The sequence below is a fragment of the Pan troglodytes genome, chromosome 2 (assembly GCF_028858775.2).
Source record: "Pan troglodytes isolate AG18354 chromosome 2, NHGRI_mPanTro3-v2.0_pri, whole genome shotgun sequence".
Taxonomy (NCBI): Eukaryota; Metazoa; Chordata; class Mammalia; order Primates; family Hominidae; genus Pan; species Pan troglodytes.
The window spans coordinates 55,537,865-55,543,864 of record NC_086015.1 but is presented as its reverse complement, the minus strand read 5'-3'; the positions used below and the strand labels follow the sequence as shown (position 1 = coordinate 55,543,864).

General features: G+C 49.5%; 1 protein-coding gene across 12 annotated transcripts in view; it reads left to right on the top strand.

Annotated features, from left to right (window-relative positions):
• The first annotated feature begins 4,233 nt into the window (after positions 1 to 4,233).
• DCAF1 (DDB1 and CUL4 associated factor 1) overlaps positions 4,234 to 6,000 on the top strand; it is a 110,251-nt gene continuing 108,484 nt past the window's right edge. For 4 of the 12 annotated variants that reach the window (XR_010155229.1, XR_010155228.1, XR_010155222.1 and 1 more), the window contains exon 1: positions 4,278 to 4,366. The gene's annotated coding sequence lies outside the window, so the exon portion shown is untranslated. Of the gene's footprint in view, positions 4,367 to 6,000 lie in introns of all 12 variants that reach the window. The other 8 variants (XR_010155218.1, XR_010155217.1, XM_016941181.3 and 5 more) reach the window with 7 other exon arrangements.

The following is a 6,000-nucleotide window of genomic DNA, read 5'->3' as shown; positions in this document are numbered from 1 at the left end:
TTTGAGACAAAGTCTCTTTCTTGTCCCCCAGTCTGGAGTGCAATGGCGCAATCTCGGCTCACTGCAACCTCTGCCTCCCAGGTTCAAATGATTCTCCTGCCTCAGCCTCCTGAGTACCTGGGATTACAGGTGCCTGCCACCACGCTTGGTTAATTTTTGTATTTTTAGTGGAGACTAAAAATACAGGCACCTGCCACCACACCCAGCTAATTTTTGTATTTTTAGTAGAGACAGGGTTTCACCATGTTGGCCGGGCTGGTCTTGAACTCCTGACCTCAGGTGATCTGCCCGCCTCAGCCTCCCAAAGTACTGGGATTACAGGCGTGAGCCACCACACCCGGCCCGCCCACATCCTGTTTAATGCCAGTCTTTCCTCCTAGACCAGAGGTTCTCTGCCTTAGTGGAGTATTCGTTATCTGGGGAGCTTTGGAAAACATTGTTGCCTGTGCCCTAGAGATTCTGACTTAATTGAACTGGGGTAGGGTCTTGACACTAGAGGTTCATAAAAGCTCTGCAGGTGATCTGAATTGCAGCCAGGGTTGAGAACCTTGTACTAGCCTGTCAGCTTGTCTTGTTCGTTCACCATGCCTGGCCCCAGGGAATGTCCGCTTTTCTTTGCCATGCCTCGCTAGCCACAAGGCAGAGAGCAGCCTTTGCTCTCAGCTATAATGCAGCTCCCTTTCCCTGCAACAAGGCTCACGGCACCATAACTCTGCTCTCCTGACTTGCTCTTAGAATGAGCCAAGGCCCTGATGCTTCTCATAAATTCTTTGAAACAAAAGCTCATAGAATTCAGACATGCCTGCCTTGTGGGGTGGGAAGCCCATCTTGCCCGTCTTCCCTCTGATCTGTATCTTAGGAGAAAAGAAATTGGAGAGGGCAGGTTTTATACTGCATCCTGGCTGTCCTGAGCATCTTCTGGCAGGTGAGGTTGGCAGCCCCATGAAATCAAATATGCCTTGCATCCAAAAAAGGACCAGGACAATTTCAGAGGCTACAGGGATCTCGGAAGAGAGTTAGGCAAAGATGAATGTTACCTGGAGAAAGCCTCCTGTCTCCTGCCTATTGGATTCAGGTACAGAGAGGTGACTGTTGTACTCCTGACTTAGAACCCACGTGGGCTTTGAGCCCCTAAGGCCTAGATGCTGATTTCAGAGCCTGCAAGAGAGGAACAAAGGTAGGAGCAGAGGGCCAGGTGAGAGGTGGGCTGGGGACACGCTGGTGGCTGGAAATAAGCTGAACTGGAACCAGGAATGAGTAGTTGCAGCGGAAATATTCAGAGCAGAACTCTTGAGGTGGCCACTACATGTGGCATTCTTTGTCCTGTTCCCATCTTTCATAAAGCCTGGACTTTGCAGTCACAGATTCACAGCACCTGAAAGGGTCTGGAAGCTATGTGGTACATGGTTTTTTTTTTTTGAGACGGAGTCTCACACTGTCGCCCAGGCTGGAGTACAGTGGCTCGACCTCTGCTCACTGAAACCTCCGCCTCCCAGGTTCAAGCAATTATCCTGCCTCAGCCTCTGGAGTAGCTGGAATTACAGGCACCCGCCAGCATACCCGGCTAATTTTTTTTTGTATTTTTAGTAGAGAGAGGTTTCACCGTATTGCCCAGGCTGGTCTTGAACTCCTGACCTTGTGATTTGCCCGCCTCGGACTCCCAAAATGCTGGGATTACAGGCATGAGCCATCGTGCTCAGCCGGCTGGTGCATGGTTTTTAAACTGCATTCCTTGTAACACTAGGAGTTTTTCTGCCACATCATGACCTAGAATCCCTTGCATCATTCCTTTTCTCTACTTAATGAAGAGGTATACAAGATTTCACTGGGACTAAAAGGACTCTGTGGTAAAATCATAATACTAATATAATTTGAAAATCACGGATCTAGGCCAGGCACAGTGGCTCACGCCTGTAATCCCAGCACTTTGGGAGGCTGAGGTGGGTGGATCACGAGGTCGAGTTAAAGACCAGCCTGGCCAACATGGCAAAACCCCATCTCTACTAAAAATACAAAAATTAGCTGGGCATGGTGGCGTGTGCCCAGCTACTCGGGAGGCTGAGGCAGGAGAATCACTTGAACCGGGGAGGTGGAGGTTGCCGTGAGCCAAGATCGCACCACTGCACTCCAGCCTGGGCAACAGAGCAAGACTCTGTCTCAAAAAAAAAAAAAAAAAAAAAAAAAAAAAAGAAAGAAAATCATAGATCTAGTAAAGCCCTCCTTATGGGGGATGGATGAGGAAACTTGCCCAGGGTCAACTCTAGTCTCTTGTACCTCACACCAGGCCTGTCCCACAGGATGCCTGCTGGCTCCGTAGAACAGACAGCAGAAATCCTCAGTGGAGGCATGGCTTGAATACAAAACGGCCAAGATGTCTCCTTGGTCTGGAGGAGACACATGGTGGTGAGCAACTCTCAACAGAATTAATGACACCAAGACCCAGACCTGCAGACCCTGAGAGGCAGTGAGATGCTGTCTTAGCTTACCTGCCAAAAGTCCACAGGATTTGGTCTGTTCTTGCCTTCATGAAATGTAATGCCCTGGACAGGGATACAAGGCTCTTGGGTTCCAGGCTGCCCCTGACTTCTGGGAATAGCAGCCTTCATTTTAAGGGAGGGAGCTGGGCATAGTCATTCAGGCCTTAGACTGTAAGCCTTGAGGGCAGGGTCTGTGCTGCATTCTCCACAGCACTGAAGACACAGGGTGCAGGGCCAGGCACAGGGCAAGGGCTCGGGAATCCTAACTTAAGACACATTTTTGTTCATTTGTTTTTCTTTTTTTTCTTTTTTTCTTTTTTCTTTTCTTTTTTTTTTTTTGAGGGAGTCTCTCTCTGTCGCCCAGGCTGGAGTGCAGTGGCATGATCTTGGCTCACTGCAACCTCTGCCTCCGGGGTTTAAGCGATTCTCCTGCCTCAGCCTCCCGAGTAGCTGGGATTACAGGAGTGCCCAGCTGATTTTTTCTATTTTTAGTAGAGACGGGGTTTCACCATGTTGGCCAGGCTGGTCTTGAAATCCTGACCTCAGGTGATCTGCCCACGTCGGCCCCCCAAAGTGCTGGGATTATAGGCGTGAGCCACCCATGCCTTGCAACTTGTTTTTAAAACAAGGTTTCCATTCAGTGGCTGCCCCCATGCCCCGCTTACGAAGTGTGACCTTCCAAGGCAGTAACTGAGTTTCCACATTTTGTGGAATGACACTTTCTCCCCGGGTTGTTTTCTGTTTTCTCCCCTGAATTGCCTCTTCAGGAGGTGGGAGTCTCTACCCTCTGGAGAGAGTGGGCACTGAGCGCTCCACTTTCTTCTCTTGACACTCTTCTTCCTCTGCGTAATCCAACAGGTAGGGGTGCCCCAAGGCTACCAGGGCCACTTTTCAATGTAGCAGAATTTGGCAGAATGTGCTTGCCCAGGAAACAGGTAGAAAATGGATGGTCAGGCCAGGTGCAGTGGCTTATGCCTGTAATCCCAGCACTTTGGGAGGCCAAGGTAGGTGATCGTTTGAGGTCAGGAGTTCGACACCAGCCTGGCCAACATGGTGAAACCCCGTCTCTACTAAAAATACAAAAATTAGCCAGGTGTGGTGGCGGGCACCCATAATCCCAGCTACTCAGGAGGCTGAGGCATGAAAATTGCTTGAACCCGGAAGGTGCAGGTCTCAGTGAGCCAAGATCACACCACTGCACTCCAGCCTGGGCGACAAGAGTGAAACTCCATCTCAAAAAAAAAAAAAAAAAAAAAAAAAAAAAAAAAAAAAAAAAGAAAAGAAAGAAAAGAAAAAGAAAAAAGAAAAAAGAAAAGAAACTGAATGGTCACAGAGGGATGGCACTGAGGAGAAGATCTGGTCCCTGGCTCAGGGGCCTTAACCTCCTTTTTCCATGGATGACCCAGAACATCAGTGATCAGGACCCTTATATATATTCAAAAGGGGCAAGGGTGCTCCTCTGGCCCTAGGGTCTCAACGGATGGGATAATGGTCAAGGAACACAGGCTCAGGCCCCAACTGTTCTTATCTTTTGGCGATGACTGAGACATGAGAAACTGATCCCATCCTGACTCTCCAATAACCCTCCTCACCCACTACAGCCTGAGACTGGTCCAGTGAGCCCCTCCAGACCCCACACCCCTCTCCAGAGCCTACACGCTGCTTGTGAAGTCCCTTCTCCCCTAAAGTCATGCCCACTAGTCCCTGGTTGTCCTGGTCCCTGGTCCTGTGGGGAGGCAACCAGCTTTGTGACTTCACAAAAGGCTATCTTGTGAGAAGCCTGGACCTGCTGAAGCAGGAGCAGGGCAGAGGGGGCTCCCCTCAGGAACATCATGAGACTTTTCACACAGAGACATCGCCACCTCTAAAGGATGAAGAACTTCCCCATGGTAAGAGCCCATGACACCCTCTACACCTAGAAACTCCCGTCTTGATGATTTTGGCTCCCAGGCCTAACTGGGTTCCCAGGCTGTATCTGGCAACATCTCCAAGAGGGATAGGCCCATGGTAGAAGTATTTACTTTGGGTGGTGTGGTGGGTCTCTGACCTTTGAATTTGTTCCATTCAACAAAGCCATTCTTCTGTAGGCCCTTTTTTTAATTTAAAAAATTATTATTAATTTTATTTTTATTATTATTATTTTTTGAGACAGAATCTCACTCTGTTGCCTAGGCTGGAGTGCAGTGGTGTGATCTCGGCTCACTGCAACCTATGCCTCCTGGGTTCAAGCAATTCTCATGCCTCAGGCTCCTGAGTAGCTGGGATTACAGGCGTGCACCACCACACCTGGCTAATTTTTGTAATTTTTTAGTAGAGATGGGGTTTTGTCATGCTGGCCAGGCTGGTCTCGAACTCTCGACCTCAGGTGATCCACCTGCCTTGCCTCCCTAAAGTGCTGGGATTATGGCGTGAGCTACCACGCCTGGCTGTAAGAATTATTTTTATTTTTATTATTTTTTATACAGATAGAGTCTCACTATGTTGCCCAGGTTGGTCTTGAACTCCTAGGCTCAATGATCCACCTGCCTCAGCCTCCCTAAGTGCTGGGATTACAGGTGTGAGCCACCGTGCCAGGCCCAGGCCTTCTTGAAATGAAATAACTGATAGAGTGGTAAACTCTTTCTGACCTGAGTCATCATGAGGGTCTGCCCCAGCAGTCTCCAGAGTACCTTCAAATGGGTCAGGCCAGAGATCCCTGAATCCTGTAGAATGGTCTATTCCCTGAATCCTGTAGAATGGTCTTTCTAAAAATCCAGGAGTGGCCAGAGCATGGTGGTTCACACCTGTCATCCCAGCACTTTGAGAGGCCAAGGTGGGTGGATCACTTGAGGTCAGGAGTTCGAGACCAGCCTGGCCAACATGGTGAAACCCCATCTCTACTAAAAATACAAAAATTAGCCAGGTGTTGTGGCAGGCACCTGTAATCCCACCTACTCAGGAGGCTGAGGCAGGAGAATTACTTGAACCCAGGATGCAGAGGTTGCAGTGAGACGAGATTGCTTCACTGCACTCCAGCCTTGGGACAGAGTGAGGCTCCATCTCAAAATAAATAAATAAATAAAAGTTCAGGGGTTGCCAGGCGCGGTGGCTCACGCCTGTAATCCCAGCATTTTGGGAGGCAGAGGCGGGCAGATCACGAGGTCAGGAGATCGAGACCATCCTGGTTAACACAGTGAAACCCCGTCTTTACTAAAAATATAAAAAATTAGCCAGGCGTGGTGGCGGGCGCCTGTAGTCCCAGCTACTCAGGAGGCTGAGGAAGGAGAATGGCCTGAACCAGGAGGCGGAGCTTGCGGTGAGCTGAGATTGTGCCACTGCACTCCAGCCTGGGCGACAGAGCCAGACTCCGTCTCAAAAAAAAAAAAAATGTTCAGGGGCTTCTGAGAGCTTGAAGCCAAGGCCAATACAGACTCTCTCCCCAATGTTGACTCCACTCTTCCTCCTGGAAGGATTTCCAACCCCAGGAACCTGAGGCAAAAGAGGCTAGGTATGCTTGCTTTTTTATCTCCTCTTTATCTGTGCC